This window comes from Parambassis ranga, unplaced genomic scaffold (assembly GCF_900634625.1).
Source record: "Parambassis ranga unplaced genomic scaffold, fParRan2.1 scaffold_21_arrow_ctg1, whole genome shotgun sequence".
Classification (NCBI taxonomy): Eukaryota; Metazoa; Chordata; class Actinopteri; family Ambassidae; genus Parambassis; species Parambassis ranga.
This window is the reverse complement of record NW_021144767.1, coordinates 3,994,007-4,017,468: the sequence shown is the minus strand read 5'-3', so window position 1 is coordinate 4,017,468 and position 23,462 is coordinate 3,994,007. Positions and strand designations below refer to the sequence as shown.

Here is a 23,462-nt window from a genome sequence, read left to right as displayed (position 1 = left end):
CTTCCCTCCTTTGTCCTTTGTCTCCTGATCAGCAAGTGGAAGCAGGTGAGCTCAGTCAGAGAGGAGGACTGGGAGTGTCTGCAGGAGCACAGGAGAAGAAGCAGCAACTACCAAGAGCCTTGAGCTTAGTGTTCAATGAGCTTTTTACTACAATCATGTTGCTGCTGGTAACAAACACAATGTTAATGTAATGGGTAAGGTGGGAGGGAGGCATGAAGAAGAAAGGCTATGAAGTCTTGATACATCACTGTGAGTTTAATGGAACTTATTGGAGTCTTAACTCGCAATGAAAGAAACGACAGAAACAGCAGGTGGAATTCTATTAGTAACAGTTCAAATGCAGTAAACATGCTGCAGACATGTGTTCATAGATGAAGTCAAACATCAAATGTGCCGTCCCATTCACCTAAATGTTACTAAGAAGAGGACTTCCTGCTGCTCCTTAAACATGATGGTCTGCTGTGGGTCATGTCTTTGTTCTGCACATGTACAGCTAACATCTCCAGTGTTACACAAACAAGTCATGTTCTTCCACTGACTGAAACATGAAAAATAAGAGGTCACACATGGCTCGTTGGTCTAGGGGTATGATTCTCGCTTAGGGTGCGAGAGGTCCTGGGTTCAAATCCCGGACGAGCCCTGATGTTTAACTTTATTCCATTGGAGACCAACTCCTTGTTGTTGACACTTTTCAGTTCCTCTCTAACTACACACAGCTTTACAAAGCTAACAAAGTTCTATTCAGACTCATCCCAATCCAGAGCAGTTGTTCCACAGTAACACCTGCAGGAGGACGTCATCACCCAGTATGTGACCTGCACTGTGAGCTGTAAGGTCTTATACAGACAGGTGTGTGTCTGTCCTCATCAAGTCCAATCAGTATCATCAAAGACAGCTGGACTCAGATGAAGGTGTAGAACCATCTGAAGGACGATCAGAAGAAATGGACGCACCTGAGTTCAATATATGAGAGTCACAGCAAAGGCTCTGATACTTAGGACCATGTCATATTTCACTTTCTCTTTTTAATACATCTGCAAACATGTCAACAACTCTGTGTGTTTCTGTCAGTATGGGGAGCTGTGTGGAAATTAATGAGGAAAAATGAACTTCAATGATTTTAGCAAATGGCTGCAATATAACAAAGTGAAACATTTAAGGGGGTCTGAATACTTCCTGCACCCACTGTACACATAACAAATGAATGTGACTGAAACAACAGCTCTGTGTGTAATATAAATATACAAACTAATGTGATTTGATCAGAACATTTTAAAAGACAGTGATGATCTGTTCTTATTGTCTAAACAGGAACAGTTGAAGCACAGCTTGCAGCCCCTGTATCTCAGGCTTCTCAGCTTCTCTTCAGATGTTTGGACGTTTCTGCTGGAACCTCTCATTTAATGACTCACATTTAGAACTTCTGACTTTATGTGGAGGAGGGATTGATTTTGGAATGAGGAGGCTGCAGCCTGCGATTCCACCACTAGATGTCAGCATTGCACAGCATTGGTGGTTCAGTTCAGATTGAGAGAATGCAAAGAGTGTACAAAGCTGTCATCAAAGCAAAAGCTGGCTGCTTGGAAGAATGTCAAACATCAAACATATTCTGCTTGGTTTAACACTTGTTTGTTTGTTCACTACATCATTCCACATGTGTTCCTTCATAGCTCTGATGTCTTCAGGATGAATCTACAATGTAGAAAGTCATAAAAACAAAGACAAACCACTGAGTGACTTTTGACTGGTACATTTAAAATGTCATCATATGTCCTAACCAGCAGGGGGAGCACTGATCATAAACTCTCTGTCTCATATGTTATTGTCATGTGTTTTTATGGAAGATGATGCTGACTGTTGTTTTCTTGCTTCTCTCTGTAAACAGCTTGTAAACAGCAGCTTCCCTGAGGGGAAACTCAGCTAATAAATGATGCTGTAACCTCTGGGACTTGCTCTGCTGGGTGGAAGTCCACTACATTATCCATCCATTCTCATCCATCCAGTTACACCCTCCCTGTTAAAATGCAGGCTGGAGGATGCGGGCATCGATCCCGCTACCTCTCGCATGCTAAGCGAGCGCTCTACCATTTGAGCTAATCCCCCTTTTACAAAGGGTCAATTGCAAGTCAATCAGGACTCACTGCACTACATGAAGTGTACTAGTGAAGTATTGGAAGCATCAGACTTTTAATCTGAGGGTCCAGGGTTCAAGTCCCTGTTTGGGCAGAACACTTTGTACTCCCTCTTGCTTGTACTCCCCTTCCCTCTCTGTTAATGTGCTTGGACAGAGCTCTGTGAACAGCCAGCCTCTTTGTGTCTTGCCCTTGTGCAAGGTGTCAATGGTCGTCTTTTGGGCAACTGTCAAGTCAGCAGTCTTCCCGTGGTTGTGCAGCCTACAGAACTAGACTGAGACCATTTAAAGGCCTTTGCAGGTGTTTTGTTCATTATCTGGTTAGAGTGGCTCCAGGTGTCTTCAATGTTGAACCTTTTCACATATTCTCATTTCCTGACATACTGAATGTGGGTTTTCATTGGTTGTCAGTTATAACCATCAAAATTAAAAGAAATAAACACTTGAAAGTAGAATATCATCAAAAGGTTGATTTATTTCAGTAATTAATGACTACAGCTGGACCAATGAACAGACTGTGGACTTCTCCATAGACTGATCTGTGTAGATAGGACACCAGTATTACTGTCCAAACAAAAGGTTCCACTGAGATTTGAACTCAGATTGCTGGAGTCAGAGTCCAGAGTGCTAACCATTACACCATGGAACCTCCACTATATGTAAAACTGCCTGGAAGAGAACCAGAGACATGTCTTGTCCACTGAGTTTTAAAGGTCTTAACCACTAGTCTTAAGTTGGAATGTTTATGACACCATCAACTGATGATCCTGTGTCTAACTGAAGTGAACATGCTCCTCAGCAGCTGAACGTCTCCCTGTGTTCTTTCTACAAACATCATGGTGACATCATATCTGTAAACCACTGGATCCTTCTGGATACATGTTCAGTGGAAGGTACAGTCTACATATCCTGGGAGGAGTCCAGAGCTGCAGCTGCAGGTGGTGTCAGTATCCAGCTCTTCTCACTAACATGGTCTGCAGTGAAAGGTGATGCTGGTTGTTGAAATGTCCATGTAACATGTACTGGAGCTCTGTCTGGGCTCTTAATGGTTAATGATGTAGTTCCTCATATTTCACTGCAGTAGAAGATGGAGATGTGCACTTATAACAGCTTTGCTTTCCCACATCCTGATGAACAAATGTATTCTTGGCTTGAAGGTAAAACATTGATTTCTGCACATGATGCAACAAGAAGAGGGGCAACAGTGGGCGTGGTTACAAAGTCCTTTGTCTGACATCACATTAACATCAGTTTATTTTCTACATCAGATGCTGAAGCTCCTGGAAGAGAGCAGCTGGGTGATTGACAGTTTATCCTTCATCAGCAGGAATGACTCCCTCACCTACAAGGTATTGATGAGCTTTACTGGGATGTGTTTTATCTTATATATCTATCTTATCTTATCTTATCTTTATTTAACCAAAAGTCCAAACGGGTGGAGAAGCGGGTAAAAATGGAAAGACCCGGTTAAAGAAGAAAAAGGCATTGATTGAGGATGCTGCCAAATGTGCAAAGCTCACTGACATATTTTCAAGAAGACAGACAGAAGAGGCGAAGGGTAAGGGACATATATCGGTAGGCCCAATCATTTAGTTCAAAACTAGCATACATACACTACCGTTCCAAAGTGTGGGGTCACCAGGCCAGTTCTACAGCTTCTCTGATCAGATAACAGTTCAGCTGTGCTAACAATAGTTTCACAGGAGTTTTCTAATCATCAATTAGCCTTTTTAACACGATTAGCTAACACAATGTAGCATTAGAGCACAGTGAGTGATGGCTGCTGGAAAAGGGCCTCTGTATACCTTTGTATATATTCCATTAAAAATCTGCCTTTTCTAACTAGAACAGTCATTTACATGTTAACAATGTCTAGACTGTATGTCTGATTACTGATTATTTTAATGTTCTGGTGTGGACTCTGGGTTTTCTTCTGAATGTTGATGTTATCGTTTACTTTAAAGCAGTACGTGATCCTGAGAATAATGTTACTGAATGTAGTAGTGTTTATCCAAGTAGAAGTCATGATGTGCTGTTTAGTGTTCTGTATTCAACATTCACCTTCTTCCTCCCCCTTTGTATTATGTCCTTCTGCACTGTCAGCATTCTTCATGTTTTGAGGAACAGGGTAACAGAGAGCTCAAACACTCAGAAAGTGGAGCACAGGGCCACCACTCTGGTCCTGGCTGTCCTCCTGGTGTTCGTGATCTGCTGGCTGCCAGGCCAAATTGCAAGAGTCCTACACTTGTTTCTTTTATATACCACTAAGGATGAGTGTCTTGTTAAATTATTGCGCCTCATCAGAGTCTTTTCCTTCTTCTTGGGCATTTTCAACAATGCTCTCAACCCAATTCTCTACGTCTTTCTTTCCGCCGAAAAATTAAGGAATTATTCCAGCAGTGCAGAACATAAACAGCAACCACAAGACACACTTCCACATATACAACAGACATAAGTAACAGTTGATGGTGCAAGATTTGGATTTTCCATTAGCTTTCCATGTTCATGATGTTTAATGTCCCCAACAACCATATAACGTCATTGCAGGCATCCTTGTTAAAGTAAATGGCATCATTAGCAAATAGGACTACATAATAAAATCCACTAAAGGAAAGCTGCACTGTAGTGTAACTGTGAAGCCATAATGGACAGCAAGTACAGTTGCTCATTGGATGAACTCAAATTGTGCTCTTGATCTGCATCTGCTACATTTTTGGCATCATTTTTACAAATGGACATATGGATAAACGTTGTAACAGTCTGCCTAAAGTAAACAGAGTGTTACTATTAAGCAGGGACTCTCCTGTGTTGTACTCTATTTACCTTTGTTGCATAATACAGACCACAGACACATGAAATGAGACTGTTTCGGTTTTATTAACTCAAAATCATATTTTCTTACATCCCAAATAACACTGTAATCCGACCCATATTTACAAATAAATGTCCCTTCTGTCCCGAACAGGCAAACAAACAAAAAACTCCTCCTGGTGAAACCCACACGGGATCCTCTCTCTCCCTGGGCGATCCTTGTCCATAAAAACAAATGGTTATTGTCCGTATTTTTTTTTCCGAATGAGACGGGTCCCTCTTACTCTCCCCGTTTTCCTTCTCCTGTCTGCCACCGCTGTCCTTCACGTCTCTCTCCTTTCACCCACAGCATGTCAGCTGGCAAAATAGATCACCCGACCCCCGCTGTCCTCTGACAGCGGGGGTCGGGGGACAGCGCCGTGTACCACAACAATATAAAATACAATATTACAAAGAATGCCGCAGCTTTAAGCGGCATTAAGGGACAATGTTTATTTACAGGAAGACATTTCTATATGGCAATACACCATAAAAATCTAAATTAAAAAAATTACTTATGTGGTAGTGCTTAAAACGTGGGTGGAAATACTTTGATTCTCAGGTTTGGTGTTTAAACACTGCACCTTAAATAACATTAGTAAGCACCGAGTGGCAAAAACAAAATCCACTTTGTGTAACGGTCGTAACTCAACAAATCTATCAATCTATAAAAACGTCAACACAGCACAAGAGTTTACATGACACACAAACTTAAAATAGTGTCACACGGCACTGTAGCAAGTGTTTAATTACCGTACCATTTCTCGCTAGCTAGTGCAGAATGAATGACGACCGGTATGCGCCATACTGATTCTCTGCTCCAACATTTCTCCACCGTGATTGGTCAAATGTTGGAAATGTTGGACAGTGGGGAAGAAATCCGCTAGCTGATTGGGTGCACCTCCAGGAATTGAAGGCTTGTGATTGGCTCTTGTGTCCAACATTTTCCAACATTGTACGGACGATCCTTCGCCAGCTGGCGTTCAGGTCGCAGTCTCCACTGGAGGCGTGGGTTCAAATCCCACTCCTGACAGCTCCTCCTCTGGAGGAGAAATAAGTTTTCATTTAAAACGCTGACTGATCTAACCCAGACCACAAAATCCAATTGAATGATTTCATCTGTTATGATAATATTAAAGGTAACAGCTGAGACGTTAGACAAAACTTTCAGGGGTTCTTCCTGTTTTTTCTTGTCACTGTTGCCCTTAAGGAGGTTCAGTCTCTGGCTCTGATTGGATGACGTCACAGGCTGCTGTCAGGTTAGGGATTTAAGTCCGGAATTTTGTCTACCATTCTGGAATCCTGTCTACCATTCTGGCATGGATGGATGTCTATTCTGGTATGCTGCCGCTCGTTCTAGATTTCTGCCTTTCAATCTGGAATGATTTCTTTCATTCTGGAATGCTTTTCATTCCAGAATGCTGTCTTGCTGACTTTTGTCCCGGAATGTTGCCTTCCATGTCGGAATGCTGACTTCCATGACTTCACAGGCCGCTGTCGGGTTAGGGGTTTAATTCCGGAATTTAATTCCGCAATCTGGAATGATTTCTTTCAATCTGGAATGCTTTTCATTCCAGAATTCTGTCTTGCTGACTTCTGTTACGGAATACTGACCTCTGTTCCAGAATACTGACTGTTATTCGGGAATTCTGCCTATCCTTCCGGAATACTGATGTCTATTCTGGTATGCTGCCACTTATTCTAGATTTCTGCCTTTCATTGCGGAATTTTGACTTTCATTCCGGAATGCTGTCTTTCATTCTGCAAATGTGCTCTTCATTCTGTTATGCCGATGTTTGTCCCGGAATGTTGCCTTCCATTCTGGAATGGTAACTTCCATTCCAGAATACTGGACCTCATCTCAGGGCATCACAATAGTCAGAATGATTCATTATGTGGTGACCATGAATGCAGATGAAAACTCTCATCTCTGGCTCAAGACTTGTTGAGATAGCACAGAGACACTCTCAGTCTGTCCACATCAGTGTCAGTGAAGATTTCAGATTGTTTAAATAGAGAAGCAAGAAAACAAGTCAGCCTTATCTTTCACAAAAACACATGACAATAACATGTGAGAAAGAGAGTTTTATGTTCAGTGCTCCCCCTGCTTGTTGGGACAATTGTAGAGCACCTTCCTAATAAAGTAAACAGCGTAGAATGGACAGTGAAGGCTTGTAGTCTCAAACCACCATGTGATCGTGAACACAGCCGGCTTGGAAGCAATTCAACTTGTGCCATGTTGGCACGTGAGTACTTGCTCAGCTGTCAGCAACTTTCTGTGATAGCTGTCTGTCAAACGGAGACTCTGGTCGGCGCAGATTTACCTGTGAATGAAATGGAAAACAAGTAAAGGAGTGCCAACACTAATCTGGACAGGACAAACTGGACAAGACCATGCACTCATGGACAGAACCAACCTGGGTCGTCAGACTCTTCATCGTTACCTTTTGCCGGTTGTTGTGGCCGAGTGGTTAAGGCGATGGACTAGAAATCCATTGGGGTTTCCCCGCGCAGGTTCAAATCCTGCCAACAACGGTTCTTTTCATCTCCAAGATCACTTTATGCCCCTCCATCGTTTACACTTAACAAGTCTGATGTGTTAACAACGAGCTCTATGAAAAAGTTCATCTTGACCAGTCAGAGTGCTGCCATTTATATTGACTGTCTGAGGACCAAACCCTGGCACAGTCCATCTGACACTTCCAAAAACTATCATTTTAAAAACGCTGGACCGAGAGCAACTGGTGTGCAATGAGGAGGCAAAGGATAAAACGTCCCAGCACATTTCAAACCCAGTTTCACCCTGAGGCAGAGACTGCTTCACCTTAAGGACAAAACACCTGGGAAAGGCAGATCTCAAGGTACTACAATAGTCAGAATGATTCATCATGTGGTGACCAGATGAAAAATCTCATCTCTGGCTCAAGACTTGTTGAGATAGCATAGACAGACACACTCTGAGTCTGTCCACATCAGTGTCAGTGAAGATTTCAGATTGTTTATTAAGTGTTCATCCTTGAGCTTTTCCAAACTTGTTGTGGACAGCATGCTTTTCATGTCAGGATGGCCGAGCGGTCCAAGGCGCTGCGTTCAAGCTGGGGAACATTCGTCCGTCTAAGATGGGGAAGAAGGGGGGAGAAGAAAGGAAGAGGAAAAAGAGGGGAAAAAGGGAAAAATGAAAAAAGAAAGGAAAGTTGTGGAAACATATCTAATTTATGTACGTATTTCAGGATGCAGAAACTCAAATTGACACTTTTAGGATTTTCCTTTGGACCACAGCTTGGATTCGAACCGGCGACCACAGGAATGCTAGTGTTGATCTGCATCTGCTACATTTTTGGCATCATTTTTACAAATGGACATATGGATAAACGTTTTAACAGTCTGCCTAAAGTAAACGGAGTGTTGCTATTAAGCAGGGACTCTCCCGTGTTGTACTCTATTTACCTTTGTTGCATAATACAGACCACAGACACTTGAATGAGACTGTTTCGGGTTTATTAACTCAAAATCATATTTTCTTACATCCCAAATAACGCTGTAATCCGACCCATATTTACAAATAAATGTCCCTTCAGTCCCGATCAAAAAGTAACGGGCAAACAGACGAACAAACAAAAAACTCCTCCTGGTGAACCCCACACGGGATCCTCTCTCTCCCTGGGCGATCCTTGTCCATAAAAACAAATGGTTATTGTCCGTATTTTTTTTTTCGAATCACGGGTCCCTCTTACTCTCCCCGTTTTCCCGTTTTCCTTCTCCTGTCTGCCACCGCTGTCCTTCACGTCTCTCTCCTTTCACCCACAGCATGTCAGCTGGCAAAATAGATCACCCAACCCCCGCTGTCCTCTGACACGCCATGTACCACAACAATATAAAATAAAATATTACAAAGAATGCCGTAGCTTTAAGCAGCATTAAGGGACAATGTTTATTTACAGGAAGACATTTCTATATGGCCATACACCATAAAAATCTAAATAACTTATGTGGTAGTGCTGTGGTAGTGCTTAAACGGTGCTGTGGTAGTGCTACAACGTGGGTGGAAATACTTTGATTCTCAGGTTTGGTGTTTAAACACTGCACCTTAAATAACATTAGTAAGCACCGAGTGGCAAAAACAAAATCCACTTTGTGTAACGACCGTAACTCAACAAATCTATCAATCTATAAAAACGTCAACACAGTACAAGAGTTTACATGACACACAAACGTAAAATAGTGTCACACGGCACTGTAGCAAGTGTTTAATTACCGTACCGACTGTTTTTCTCGCTAGCTAGTGCAGAATGAATGACGACCGGTATGCGCCATACTGATTCTCTGCTCCAACATTTCTCCACCGTGATTGGTCAAATATTGGAAATGTTGGACAGTGGGGAAGAAATCCGCTAGCTGATTGGGCGCACCTCCAGCAATTGAAGGCTTGTGATTGGCTCTTGTGTCCAACATTTTCCAACATTGTACGGACGATCCTTCGCCAGCTGGCGTTCAGGTCGCAGTCTCCACTGGAGGCGTGGGTTCAAATCCCACTCCTGACAGTTCTTCAGAGGAGGAGAAATAAGTTTTCATTTAAAACGCTGACTGATCTAACCCAGACCACAAAATCCAATTGAATGATTTCATCTGTTATGATAATATTAAAGGTAACAGGTGAGACATTGGACAAAACTTTCAGGGGTTCTTCCTGTTTTTTCTTGCCACTGTTGCTCTTAAGGAGGGTCAGTCTCTGGCTCCAATCGGATGACATCACAGGTCACTGTCGGGTTAGGGGTTTAATTCCAGAATTTTGTCTACCATTCCGGAATCCTGCCTATCATTCTGGAATGGGTGGATGGATGTCTATTCCGGAATGCTGTCTCTCATTCTAGATGTCTGCCTTTCATTTGGGAATGCTTTCTTTCATTCTGGAATGCTTTTCATTCTAGTCGTTTCGCCACTCTATATTGGTGAAACCAAACAACCACTACACAGAAGGATGGCACAGCACAGGAGAGCCACCTCCTCAGGACAAGACTCAGCAGTTCACCTCCACCTCAAAGACAGTGGTCATTCCTTTGAGGATAATAATGTCCAAATCCTAGACAGGGAGGACAGATGGTATGAAAGAGGAGTCAAAGAAGCGTCTATGTGAAATTGGAAAAACCCTCTCTAAACAGAGGGGGAGGGCTGAGGCATCAGCTCTCACCTGTTTACAACTCTGTCCTTTCATCCCTTCCTAGCAGACTTCACTCCCACTCAAACTCTAACGATGGGCCGTCAACTAGTGAGGCAACAGCTCTCACCTGTCCACAACCCTGTCCCTTCATCCCAGAGTTTCTGGTCGTTAACTGGCCATTAACCAACTATAGCAGGGGTCGGTAACCCGCGGCTCTAGAGCCGCATGTAGCTCTTTAGCGCTGTCCTAGTGGCTCCCTGGAGCTTTTTCAAAAATGTTTGAAAATGGAAAAAGATGGGGGAGGGAAATATAATTTTTTGTTTTAATATGGTTTCTGTAGGAGGACAAACATGACACAAACATTCTTAACGTTTTCCAATGCTGTAAAAATGTTTAGAATAAATATTCAATTTCAATATTTCTGTCAACGAAGATTTGCGTCATAGCCTGCGATACACGTTTCTATCAGCAGGGCGGGATGCCAGGCAGGTGGCTGTTGTAAACAAACCGGTGGCTGTGTGATGGGCCATGGATCCCAAAGGACCGAATCATTTGCATTCATTGCCAATGCGGAAGGATTGCCTGAATGTTTGCTCTGTAGCGAGAAGTTGTCAAATAACAAAAAGAGTAGAAGTGGAAGCCAGTGGAAAATGTCTTTCCACTTCCTAAGCCAGTGGAAAGACATTTCCAGGGAAGGCATGTTACATTTGCAGCCGAGTGCCCAGTTGGGAGTGAGAGAAAAAGTGCGATTGCATTACTTCTGGAGAAATTAGAGCAGCGCAAAAATAGATTTAAGAAGTGGATTGCATCTCCAAACATGAACTACATCAAATCAAAATATCGCACCCGCCAGATGAGAGCTTGCAGTCCTGCGTCAAGATTAAAGTTACATCTTAAATGCCCGATGTTGAGAAGCTGACCATTGAAAATGGAAAAACCAAAAACAGACGTCACATTAAACGGGTAAGAACACAATCCTGTCATAGGCACATATTTAGTAATGAAGTGGCTGTTTCTATAAAGTGATTTCTGATTTTCGTCAGTATATATGTGGAATGACACTTGGGGATATTATTGTGTTTTGTTGCTCAGGGCCGAGGATAGCTGCGTTGGTTGCATGCCAAAAGAGAAGAGGATGCTGCTTCGTTTTACCCTTGCACTGACTTGCTTGGTATTTGCACAGAAATCAAACTTAAACTGTATGAATTAGATTTTATATACTTTACCTTTTCAAAAGGCTGCTGTTTTATTTTTATAAATGCAGGCTGCGTTTTATTGCACTCTGTTTGTTGCCCAGATAAGGGGCACGTTATGCACGTTCCATTTTGTTGTTGTTTTTTCAAATCCTCAAAATAAAAATGACATCAAAAATCGGATTTCTTCATTGCATTTCTTTAATTTCATCAAAGCAATGAAACATAATTCATTAATATTGTAATGGAGTTGTCGTACAACAGAGCAGTCACGTGGTGCCTCATTCCCTACAGGATGTGCTGCAGGGAAAATAAACATGTAATCATGAAGGTTCATTATGTATTTGTAGCCAACTTAGTCATTTTGATAGTAGGCTAATATAGCTAATATAGATACATACAGCATGTGTTGCCTTTATTATAAGGCTTATATAAGGCTTTTAACATATTTGTTTTTTGTTTTTTTGGTCCAATATGGCTCTTTCAACATTTTGGGTTGCCGAACCCTGAACTATAGGGATCGTAGTCATGTGAGCTCCTGCAAGATCCACCCACAGAGGTCTTGAACACATAAAACTCGGATTCCCAACCAGAAAAGTAGCAGAACTGAAGAAGCCACTTGGGGAAGTGGCGAAACGTCTTCAAAAAACAATCCTTGATTGACTTTGTGGCTGTGGCATTAGCTCAACATTGAATCATAAAGTGTATTTGTTGCATAACAGGAAGTGGTCAGTGGAAACTGAATTGAATTGAACTGAGAAGCAGAACCTCTCCTTTATAGGGGTTGGTAATTGTCTCGCATTGGACAGAAATGAAAACTGTGTTTAGATAAGCAAAGATGCTAGCAGGTTAACAGTACTGCAGTGGTTAAACCCGATGGGCCGCTGAAGGGCTGAAAACGTGCAGGCACTATTACTTCAAATTCTGACACGGCCATGTTTGTAGTCCAAAGAAAGAGGACAAGCTACTGAATTGAATGGTATAAAAATCTAATGGACTACAATACCCAGCTGACATAAAATCCCTGCGTAAAGACTAGATGCAACAACACTAACGCTAGTGCGCGTAGGTGTTTGTGGAGGTTGTAGTTGCTTTAGTGTGCTTCAGTGACTTTTGGTGAATTTCAGTGAGTTTCAGTGAGTGTCAGAGGTTTTTTTAGGTTGTTATTTCTTATCTCTTCTTCTTACTGCGTCGAGAGGGGCATGGAGCAGAATTTCAACGGCAGGGATTTCCGGATTTGTTTGACCCCGTTGCCAGCCAGTTGAATGTTGGAAAAGATGGACCCAGTTTATGAGTAAGTTTTGTACATTTATTTTGAAGTGTAAACTATTTGTTGCTAATAAAAATGATTTATTATATATACATATACACAGTATAGTATACAGCAGGGTGGTAGTTGGGGTGAGAGAGGAGGATGCAGAGGATAGTGGTGATGATTCACTGTGGCAACCCCTAAAGAGCTGAACAGAGATGAAGGATGATTCAATCCTATTCAATACTGTCTTTACATATTTTTTACATAATGTGTATATTTCAATATGTATGCAATTACAGATAAAAATAAGTGTTATTATTTTCATAGCCAATAAGAGGGAAGAGCCCAGATGGGCCTGGGACCTGGCTTTCCTCTTCAGCGAGGTCCCAGGCCCATCTGGGCTCAACGCTGAGGCATCACCTCTCCTTGTTGTTATTGTATTTTTCTTACTTTACATTTGGTTGGACTTTCATTATTTTACATTAGTTATTAGTTATGATAATAAAAACTACTCTATTTGGAGACAAAATTATACATTTTGATGTTTTTGATTTTACACTGTGCATAATGGTAGAAGTTGATGAAGTACAAGGTAAAATTCATACCCAAAAGCTCCAGTAGATGGCAATAGACTAGTGAAATGGATATAAGTTGTATTTTTCAGCCACTTCCCATTGGAAATGATAAGTAACCTATTTGGCAATGTGGTGCCAAATTGTGCCTGAGTGTCCGCCTGGTGATATCCTTACTAAAACCTTTGTGAAGACTTTGCTCTTTGTTCAAATTCTATCAAATTTGGTACATTTGTAGCCAAGGGATAGCTGAATGTGATCAATGGCATCTGTGTACATAGAAACATTGTTAGCATACTGTTTTCTGCTGTCAAACAGGAAAAAAACTTGAGGATAGAAATGTTACATTTCTCATTCAGTTTATTGTAATTCACTCAGGCATACTAATAGACACAATATTTTAAACACTGGAAATGCATTTTCCGAGGTCCCTGGATGTTCCTAGACACCAAGAACATGCATAATGCACGTTATTATTGTCTTTTTAGGTGATTTTTTTTTTCTTTTAGGGTTTAAAGGGTTAACATCTGAATGTGGTGTAACAAGAGTACAAAGCTTTCCACCTGAACAGGGACTTGAACCCTGGACCCTCAGATTAAAAGTCTGATGCTCTACCGACTGAGCTATCTGGGCTCTACATGTGATTTAAGGGACTAATTCTGTGCAGACAGGTTAACTGAAACAGAGAGCATTGATTGGCTACATTCAAACATATAAGAAATTCGCTGAATGCTTCTTTAAGGGTGAACTTCCTGTGTGTGCAGACAGTGGAGGTGGTTTCAGGTGTTATAAATTGGCATCTCCATGGTTCAGATGAAGAAGTGGTTCCAGTTCCTCACATGCTCACATCTGCTAGTCCACAGAGGACAGTGGTCCTATACACATAAAGAACACATACTTAATGAATGTATGTGTTTTTATAGAGGACTTCATATTGTCTGAACCTGAGGAGGAGGAGGAGGAAGTCCTGTTCATATCAGCTGACAGGACTGATTCTGGTGTCAGCACATGTTGCTTTAATCTACAAAGTGAAATTGTTATTTGTTGCCAGTCATACACTCTCAGACTCTGGATTCCATTACAGGACAATGTGGACCTCATGTCAGTGTTGTATGGAAAGCCAGTTCAGTTCATTTCTTGATAGTAAATATTTTATTTCTCGCACTAGTAAGGCAAAACGTTGCACTAGTTAACTAGTGAATGCATTTAGACCTGGTTAGTGTTGGGTGTATGTGCTTCAGGGATGTTATTTTAGGTTTGTTGTTTGTATTCATGTTAGTAAACTTGATTAGTTTTTGTGTTGTGTCTCCTTTCTATTGGCTGTTGGCAACACGTGTTTGCAGATGGGTTAAGGGTGAGCCTATTAGAATATGAGAGAGCCTGTTCATGAAGAAGGTCATGGCTGAACAGTGTATGAACGTTCAGGGAGAGCAGCTCACTGTTCACTGGTGCTTTTGTTCTTTTGTGAAAAGGTAACGGCAATTAAATAAAGAGATGTTTGTTTCAATAACACAAGTTAAAGCTGTGCCTGTTTTTATTGCACAGTCAAACTAATTTCATGACAAATAGCCTATATCATAGAATTTTAGTCGATTTTTAGTCGTTAAAAAATGTCGATGACTAAAATGTTTCTAAAATCAAATGACATTTTAGTCACAAGACTAAATAAAAACTAAATCAAAAATTGCTGCCAAAATTAACACTGATATGACTACACATACTTATAGGTATGCTTACAATGAAGGGTTAACTACCAAATAATGTAATTGTCAGAAACAGAACTCAGCCTCATAAATATCCATTTTTACAGTGAGCTCCCAAGGAGCCATGCACAATCACTACCTTCACATAAAATAAACCACATCATAAAGTGCTGCTTACCTTTCAGAGGAATCAAACTTCTGAAAGCAATATGGCGCCCTGCACAAACTTCTCTCAGCAACTACGGTGTCACTGAAGAAAAGTGCAGCATGTGAGCTGTCACTCCAACCAAACCAACCGTGCCTCTGCGCCACCTGCTGGCCAACCGGAACAGACTTACATGTATATCTGCAGATCTAATGGTTGTTCTGTATCGTCTTTATTTTTACTTTATCTGTTGTTATGCTGCTCAGGGCCTTGTTTCGATGCTGCTGCAATGGCTTCATGTTCCTCGGCCACACTTGGAGGAGCTGTTCACGTCCACAGGGAGGAAAGGAGACAGCGTGCTGATGGAGCAAACTCTGTTTACCATGTGGGGTAACATCGGCTTACAAGGATTCAACCTCCAATCTCAAAAACACATTATGGTAAGAAGTCTTATGTCTGTATTTGTGTATTTGTAAATATTAATAAAACAGTTTTACAAATATTTGATTTCACGCCTTTGCGTCTAGATCAATTGATGCGAAAATCGAAGCAAGTGAACCTGTGACTAATTAATCTGGGTCTACGCTGCGTCTTCTGCTGCTGTCCAACAACACTCCGCCGCATCCGTGTCCGGCTGCCGTTAAAAGAAAACAAGCGGTCGCTGCAGCAGTCATACAGCTAACATCAGGAGGAACATGCTAAACAAACAGTGACACATTCAACAGAAGGAACTCTATAGTACGAGAGCAGGTAGGAGTTTTCTCTGACACATAGAAAGTGTCATCTAAGAACTTCCCGTTTGTGAGCCCAGAGATAGCGAGTAGGAAGTCAAAATGAGTGACAGCATGTAGCTCAGTCAGCAGGATAAAACCTGTTTGTAGTGCCTTTCACTGAACATGGAGGCCTTTCTTCATGGCTGTTCACTTTAATGAAGATGTGTTAAAGCACCAGAGCTGCTGAACTCCTTGTGTGTGAGAGCCTGTTTGGTTTATGTCATTTGAAATTGAACATGATCAAAGTGTCGTGCGTTCACATGAACTTTATTAATACCCATGGAGTCATTGGGTTGTGTTAGCAGCATATACAACAACTGACAGTAAACACAATGCATGTGTTGATGATTTTCTGTGTCCTCTTCACAGATACTGTGTGTTGATACCCCAGTATTTTCTGAGCCAGTCATCTACAAAGTAAGTTACTAACACAGCCACAACTGTTATGTTGTGTTATTTTAAATGATACAATGATTCTGTACATGGTTTGTAAACCTTCAGCTGTAATGGAAACAGTAGTGCTTTTTATATTGTTAGAATGGAAATGTAACCGTGCCCTGACAGATTTGTTTTCTTCTTTTCTTCTTCTTAGAATTCTTTTCTTCTTTCGCATTAAAAAGAAGAAAATGAATCATAATATTAATTAATAATAATTAAGAAGGAGAGGTTGGTGTCTTTAGATAAGCATGTGTTTCAGAGATTCAGTGTAGTTTTGAGTGTGAGTACCAGTATGTGTTTGGCATGGTGTGCTGCTGATTTTGATTGAGCTTTGTATTCTTTCAGGTCTTGTATACATTCAAAATGAGTACTGTGATTAAGTTTGTGCGGCATTATTATCAATACGTAGGGAGTGGCAGAGATGCCTGATTGTCAGGGCTCCTTGTACAAACAGAGCACAGTGTTGAGTAATAGGGCATAGAAACTTCAAGGTCCGCCAAAGAAACTGTTATTACTAACAGCAGCGTTACAGTGAGGAAACATACAATAATTATTCTATAACCCTATTCCCAGTTTGTTTGGGTGTTGTCAGAGCTTATTGCCTGATTAGGTGGTTGCTGTTGCAAAGAGCGTAAGAGAACCACACAGCCTCTGCTCTCTTGTTTCTGTGCTCCTGTAATACCTTTCATTCTGCTCTGTAGCCACTTAAGGTTTATATCCATTTTGATGTCGTTGTTGTCACATACACACTGTCACAAATGTGTAATTGAATGCTGGCTATCATACACGGGAAGAGGGATGCGATAGACGTGTATCCAGTGATTAGCCTGGCTGCCTCTTTAAACCCCTCTGGAAATGGTAAAAGCATTTTTGTAACTTCTATACAGATCCACAGTTTACTAAACATCGCAGATTGACACTAAGAGGAAAGAGATGGTGTAAACTAGCACACAGAAAGATGTTTTATATAGGCTACTATGAATGAGCTGAGACACTCCATAAATCATGTGTACAGGTGTACCTGAAGGGGCAGATGAAAGCTACAGACAGCAGGTCATCAGCTCTAACAGAAGAGACGACTCAACAAAAAGGCACGAGACGTCGTACAATATGTGGTCTTAATAATACAGTTACATTGTTCTAAGTGTTTTGTTGTTGGATTTCAGTTACCACCCCCATGTACGTTGGTATCAGACGGTCAACTGTGCAGTTGCAAGAGTGATCTTGGTGAACCCAGAAAGTCAGCGCTGTGATTTCTTCTCTGACAGAGTCATCTACAGGTCTGTCAGGACCAGACCACCAGTGTTTGCTCACTCACTTTCATCACATCCAACATTCAGTGGAACTTTCTGTCCAGAGCATTTTACACTGGTGGTAGTGGGTACATGTTCGGCATGCCAGTCTGTAAACTAGACAAACAAACGGTGTCACACAGTTCCGGGTTACAGTTTAATGTAAAGGGCATCTCATTCAGTCACTTTCCTTTGGTGCTACTGTGATTGTTCTGTATTCTGTTGTTTCTGAATAATACAGCTGTCTCATAATTGGATTTAAAGGAAATCTACATTTAATTTGTGATTACATTATCATGAAATTTGATTGGCCTAACATTATACTAATTTAGCAAAGATATCTTTACTCTGCTGCAGTTACATTCATTCATGTCAGGGAACAAACTTCTTTGTTTGCACAGACTCAATATACCCGCCCTCATTTGTGTCAGATTTTCATTGTATACATTACATAACAGTAGAATACAGCTTGCCCATCTGATTCCTAAGACCTTCTATCAGCAGCAAATATGTAACTTGGTTGTTGGTGCATTTCTTGACTGTCAGTATACATGATTCCTTGTGGTTGCTCACCTGTGGGAAGCTTCCAAGGAATTATAGTGGTTTATTGGTTCACCCTGACAAAGAATGAGGAGGGATATAGGGGGAGATTATAGAGTTTGAGAGATGATCATGAAACAATGTAGAATATTAATGTTCCCTTTTGTGTTTTTGCAAATTGAAATCGTAAATTGCCTTAAATGCTTCAGAATTGCAAACAAGTGACCTGGTATGGAGGAAACTTGGAGTGTGTTGATGCCCTCTTTTTGTTCTGCAGTGGCAGAGTGAATGGTCGTCAGTACAGAGCCGACCTGGAGCTTTACCAGAATATTGTTGCTGAACAGTGCTGCTGGGAAATGAAGTCCAACCAACCCGTTCTCAAACTAGTCAAACAGCAGCAGGGACACTGGGAAAGACTTGTCAGGACTAAGGTACTCAACTTGTGTTCAGTCTACAGCAGAAATATAGAATTTTTCCACATCATCTTTTGATTGATTTAACAGGTGATTTATCTTTCTAGAATATTTTTGTGAGTCACGACATGGATCACCTTGACGACGAGGAAGAAACACCAAACGGTAAGCTGCTGGAGACTGACTTAATTTTTGTGATAATACCTACTTTCAGTGAGAATGATTCGCCCTCTTGTGGTTTTGTGGTTTATAGGGAACACAGGAGAGGACAACTGCTATGTGAATTCAGAGAGCGGTAGTGAAAGTGACTGAACATCTAGCTGTGCATGCATTCATACTTATTCATCATAGGATCACAGGACTGTTATAAAGTTTACACAGTTAAGTGATCTGATTTATACTATAGAAAGAGATTTTTGCTCTGAGATGCAGAGAGCCGTTTGTGTTTCATGCAAATATTTTACATCAGACAATGTTACTTTTGAATTATTAGTCTGTTGGAAAAAAATATTCTCCCTTGCTGTCATCAAAGTAAATAGTGTTCAGTACAGAGTAAGTAATAAGAGTAATCAGAGTAATTAATTCTCACCAAGTGGCATCAAAAAGTATGGAAAAAAATCATATAAAACAAATAACATAAAAAAACTATGAAACCTGTAGTAATATACAAATGCTCCACCATAGTATAAAGTATAGTTCACGTGAGGAGCAATATTGTGGTTATTATATCAAACGGTCATTCTGCCTGTTGGCATTTTGGAGAGAGAGAGAGAGAGAGAGAGAGACACAGTTTGAACATTTCTAACTATTTACCAGTGGGCATTATGAAAATGTACAGTTTATTATTTATAAAAGATCAGCAGAAAATACTATTCTGACTGCACACACACACACACACACACACACACTCTGACTGCACGCACACACACTCTGTCTGCTCTCTGACTGCAGACACGCGCACACTCTGACTGCAGACACGCGCACACTCTGACTGCTCGCACACACACGCACGCACGCACTCCCGACTGCTCTCTGACTGCACACACACACTCCCGACTGCACGCACACACACTGACTGCACTCCGACTGCACACACACACTCTGACTGCTCTCTGACTGCAGACGCACACACACACTCTGACTGCACACACACACACACACTCTCACACACTGACTGCACTCCGACTGCACACACACACTCTGACTGCACACACACACACACACTCTCACACACTGACTGCACTCCCGACTGCACACACACACTGACTGCACTCCTGACTGCACACACACACACTGACTGCACTCCTGACTGCACACACACACACTGACTGCACTCCCGACTGCACACACACACTGACTGCACTCCCGACTGCACGCACACACACACTGACTGCACTCCGACTGCACACACACACTCTGACTGCTCTCTGACTGCAGACGCACACATACACTCTGACTGCACACACACACACAAAGGGAGAACACTCAGTGAACACAGGCCTTTCAGTCTGCTTCACTCCCCTCCATAAGTGTTCTGCCCCTCCCTGGACACAGGCTCGTGGAGGTACATTTGCATAATCTATTTGCATAATAGATCAACAGTTTTTCAAGACCTTCGTTGGTATTACCATATTGGGACATGTTGCCCTGTTATTCCCACCTACCAATTATAATAATTGGTCTAACATATTTATGACTGTGAAACACTCTGTATCCCTCCTATGTTGGATGATTTATCTTACGTCCGATGCCTCCCAGTGCTTCGCCTTCACCGCATCAAAAGGGTTCCAGGAATGATAACATCCTCCCGAACTCCCTGTAACGGAGGATGTGTTTGTGTGAAAGAGTGTGAAAACCTCCCTTTTTCTCTGAGTGAAAGCATACATACGAGTAAAAATGTGCTCTGTATCATGTCAGTGCATAGGTAACCTTATATAATTCCACACTGCGCACACACACACACACACTCTGACTGCTCTCTGACTGCACACACACACACACACTGACTGCACTCTGACTGCAGACACACACACACACACTCTGACTGCACACACACAGACTGACTGCACTCTGACTGCAGACACACACACACGCTGACTGCTCACTGACACACACACACTCACTGACACACAGACACACGCACACTCTGACCTCCTGACGGACTGTGACTAACCCGTCACCTTCTCTCTCTCTGTGTGTTCAGAGTCGGATCCTGTCCATGTTGCTCTGCTTGTCATCTTCCTCTTCATCCTCCCAGGTACAGCTGGACTTGCAGGTCCTGGTCTGGGGTCCATGTAGAGTCAGTGACTGTTCACACCTGGGATTAGCGTGTGAGGTGACCACATCACATGGCACAGCTGTGATTGGATCACATGCTACAGGCAACCTTGCCTGTTTGACCTTTGACCTCTGTGCAGCTCTGTCACTCTGTCTCTGCTTCCTGTTTTCTCTCCTGTCAGGTTCATGACAGACCTGCTCCTCCCACTAAGCCACTCCCCCCTGACCCCTGCACAACTGGACAGGTACGACCTGCCTCTGGCTGCAGCCTCTGATAGTGCTGAGTAGAGAAGCCGCTTGATTGATCAGTGTAATGTGATCAGGTGGTTGATCACTGTGATTATTGAACTCACCTGAAATCTGGTGTAAGCTGATTGGTCAGGGACACAGGTGAGCGTCAGGTCCTGGATTTATGTAGATTCTGATAACATTCCCTGAACTACAAATTCTCAGGGTTAGTTCGACCCATTTAATCAATCAACAAAACTAATCAGCTATTTGAACGACTAATCATGGTTGATGACATTTGATGAAGATTCCACTTTAGATATAGCGTAAACATATAAATTCTTCAGGTATCAGGTTCCACTCAGACCGGTGCTGCCCAGGAAGCCTCCCCCGGCCTGCTACCCCGACCTCCTACAGCCCCCCGACTACGCCTCTGACATCAAACCCCAGCGGCACAGAAGTGTTGCACCAGCTGCCTCTCCTAACAGGTACAGTGGTTCATTCCAGACCAGGAGAGAAAGACATTTTAAAGCTCAACTGTGTGTCTCTGCAGACGGCCTCCTCTTCCTCCCATTCCACCGTCTAGCGCCTAAGATGGAGGCCATGAAGATGAAGATGATGCTTGGTCATTGGATTTAATCCTCCTCAACGCTGCTCTGTAAACAATGGTGCCTTGCTAAGCAGCCCCTCAGCACTGATCATGTCACTTCAAAGCCTGGAGCTACGCCTCGGGTCAGTGCCTTGCTCACAGATGGAGTCATGTGATGACTCACAGAGAGCTGCCCACACTCTCTGAAGACGGACTAGAACTTGAGGGACAAAGTCCTTCAGATCGTAATCAGATTACTTTACAGACTGAGTCTTCATCAGATTGTAATCAGATTATTATTTCTATGGTTCAGGCTGAAAGGTGAAAAATCTTTAGTCTGAAGTTTTGATTTTAGAATGAATGGGAGAAGTTGAGCTGCTGAAATGAATAGACGTTATTGAAAGTGAGATGTTTTAGATGTTTTCTTTTTCTCTGAGCCTTTTCAGTTAGAAGGACCTTTCCCCACCTTTGCTGAGGTGGCCAGTGAGTTTGTGGAAGCTGACACACTTCCTGGATCTGTGCTGGACTCTGAAGTTAACTGAAAGCCTTACCAGCAGCACCTGTCTGTCTCTGTGTCTCTACAGTCTTCATCTGTCTAATGTGTCTTCAGCTGCCAGAATGTACTCAGTGAGTTGTCTGCTGTTGTATTGTTATGCCAAAGAGGATCAATCATTCTGAATTAAAATATTGATCTGTTGAGAGCAGAAATCACTGAGAATGCTGTTTCAGCCATGATTCTTCATCTGAGTTCTGCTAAAGTTATGTGAGGCAGAGCACTGATATCTGAACAAAACCTGGTCTGAAAAGGTCTCACGCGGTTTGGTCTTCAAAGAGGACCAGGAGTAAATCAACTCTGCTGGGTCAGCTTTAAATCACACAATCGGTCCTTTTGTCAACACCTGCCCAGCAGCTTTCACCCCATCCAAACCCTAACACAATGGGGCCGTCAACTAGTCCTGCACAGTGTCTGGTCCTTAACTGACCATTAACCAACAACAGGGATCTTAGTCATGTGAGTCAAGATCCCCCCACAGAGGTCCTGAACACATAAAAACTCAGATTCCACACCAGAACAGCAGCAGGACCGAAGAAGCGACGCGGGGGACGAAACGTCTTCAAAACACCATCCTTGAGTCCAGCTGCCGCCATCAGACTCCTGGACACAGCGGCTCTGTTCCACCTTCACTCAAACCAAGTGTGATGTGAAATAGGAGCAGCCAGGTAGCCGTTCTTAGCTAACCTGCACAAAGGGGAGGGACGGAACTTTTTGTAACAGCTCAGTGTGAGAGAGCGGCCTCATCACTCGGTCGTCAACACAGAAATATGAAACAATGGAAACACTCATGTCACATCTTTGACTTCAAGCCACAGAACAGTGACTCACTTCCTCTGAGTCTGAACGTTCTACTAGTCTTCTTACAGATATCAGATCTATCATCTGATACCATCAGTTCATTGTTCACTGACACTGATTGAGACAGTTTGGTTCTGTAAAGAAAATGTATCCTGTCCACAGCTGAGTCAGCTGATCACATGCTCTCACATCTCTTTTCTCTGTATTCTGACCACATGACACTTCCTTTCATCACTTCCTGTATTTCAGACCCATCGTTTGTCGGCTCGTCTCTGGACCAAGCCGAGAAGAAACTCTACTTCTTCTTTAGTGAAATTGGGAAAGAGTTTAACTTCCTGGATGAACTGCAGATCTCCCGTGTGTCTCAAGTCTGCAAGGTAACATAAAAAGTGACAGCAGGATGTGATGTCATCTGATGCTACAGTCTGATGCCTGTGTGTGCAATTACAGGATGATGTGGGAGGACAGAGGACTCTGCAGAGGAAGTGGACGTCCTTTGCCAAAGCAAAGTCCCCCAAACAGCTTCCCTTCAACATCCTCCAGGATGTGTT

General features: G+C 42.3%; 2 long non-coding RNA genes and 3 other non-coding genes across 5 annotated transcripts; 4 read left to right on the top strand and 1 right to left on the bottom strand.

Annotated features, from left to right (window-relative positions):
• The first annotated feature begins 568 nt into the window (after window positions 1–568).
• Window positions 569–640, top strand: trnap-agg (transfer RNA proline (anticodon AGG)). The gene has a single exon. It is a non-coding gene; the product is annotated as a tRNA-Pro (tRNA).
• A 1,390-nt stretch (window positions 641–2,030) lies between these two features.
• On the bottom strand, window positions 2,031–2,103 carry trnaa-agc (transfer RNA alanine (anticodon AGC)). Its single transcript has one exon. It is a non-coding gene; the product is annotated as a tRNA-Ala (tRNA).
• Window positions 2,104–7,434: 5,331 nt separating this feature from the next.
• trnas-aga (transfer RNA serine (anticodon AGA)) lies at window positions 7,435–7,516 on the top strand. The gene has a single exon. It is a non-coding gene; the product is annotated as a tRNA-Ser (tRNA).
• A 7,665-nt stretch (window positions 7,517–15,181) lies between these two features.
• Window positions 15,182–16,198, top strand: LOC114429763 (uncharacterized). The gene is made up of 3 exons (XR_003669922.1): window positions 15,182–15,447; window positions 15,535–15,757; window positions 16,150–16,198. It is a non-coding gene; the product is annotated as an uncharacterized LOC114429763 (long non-coding RNA).
• Window positions 16,199–18,421: 2,223 nt separating this feature from the next.
• On the top strand, window positions 18,422–23,289 carry LOC114429762 (uncharacterized). The gene is made up of 6 exons (XR_003669921.1): window positions 18,422–18,481; window positions 18,571–18,628; window positions 20,667–20,985; window positions 21,316–21,456; window positions 21,522–22,184; window positions 23,161–23,289. It is a non-coding gene; the product is annotated as an uncharacterized LOC114429762 (long non-coding RNA).
• Window positions 23,290–23,462: the final 173 nt, after the last annotated feature.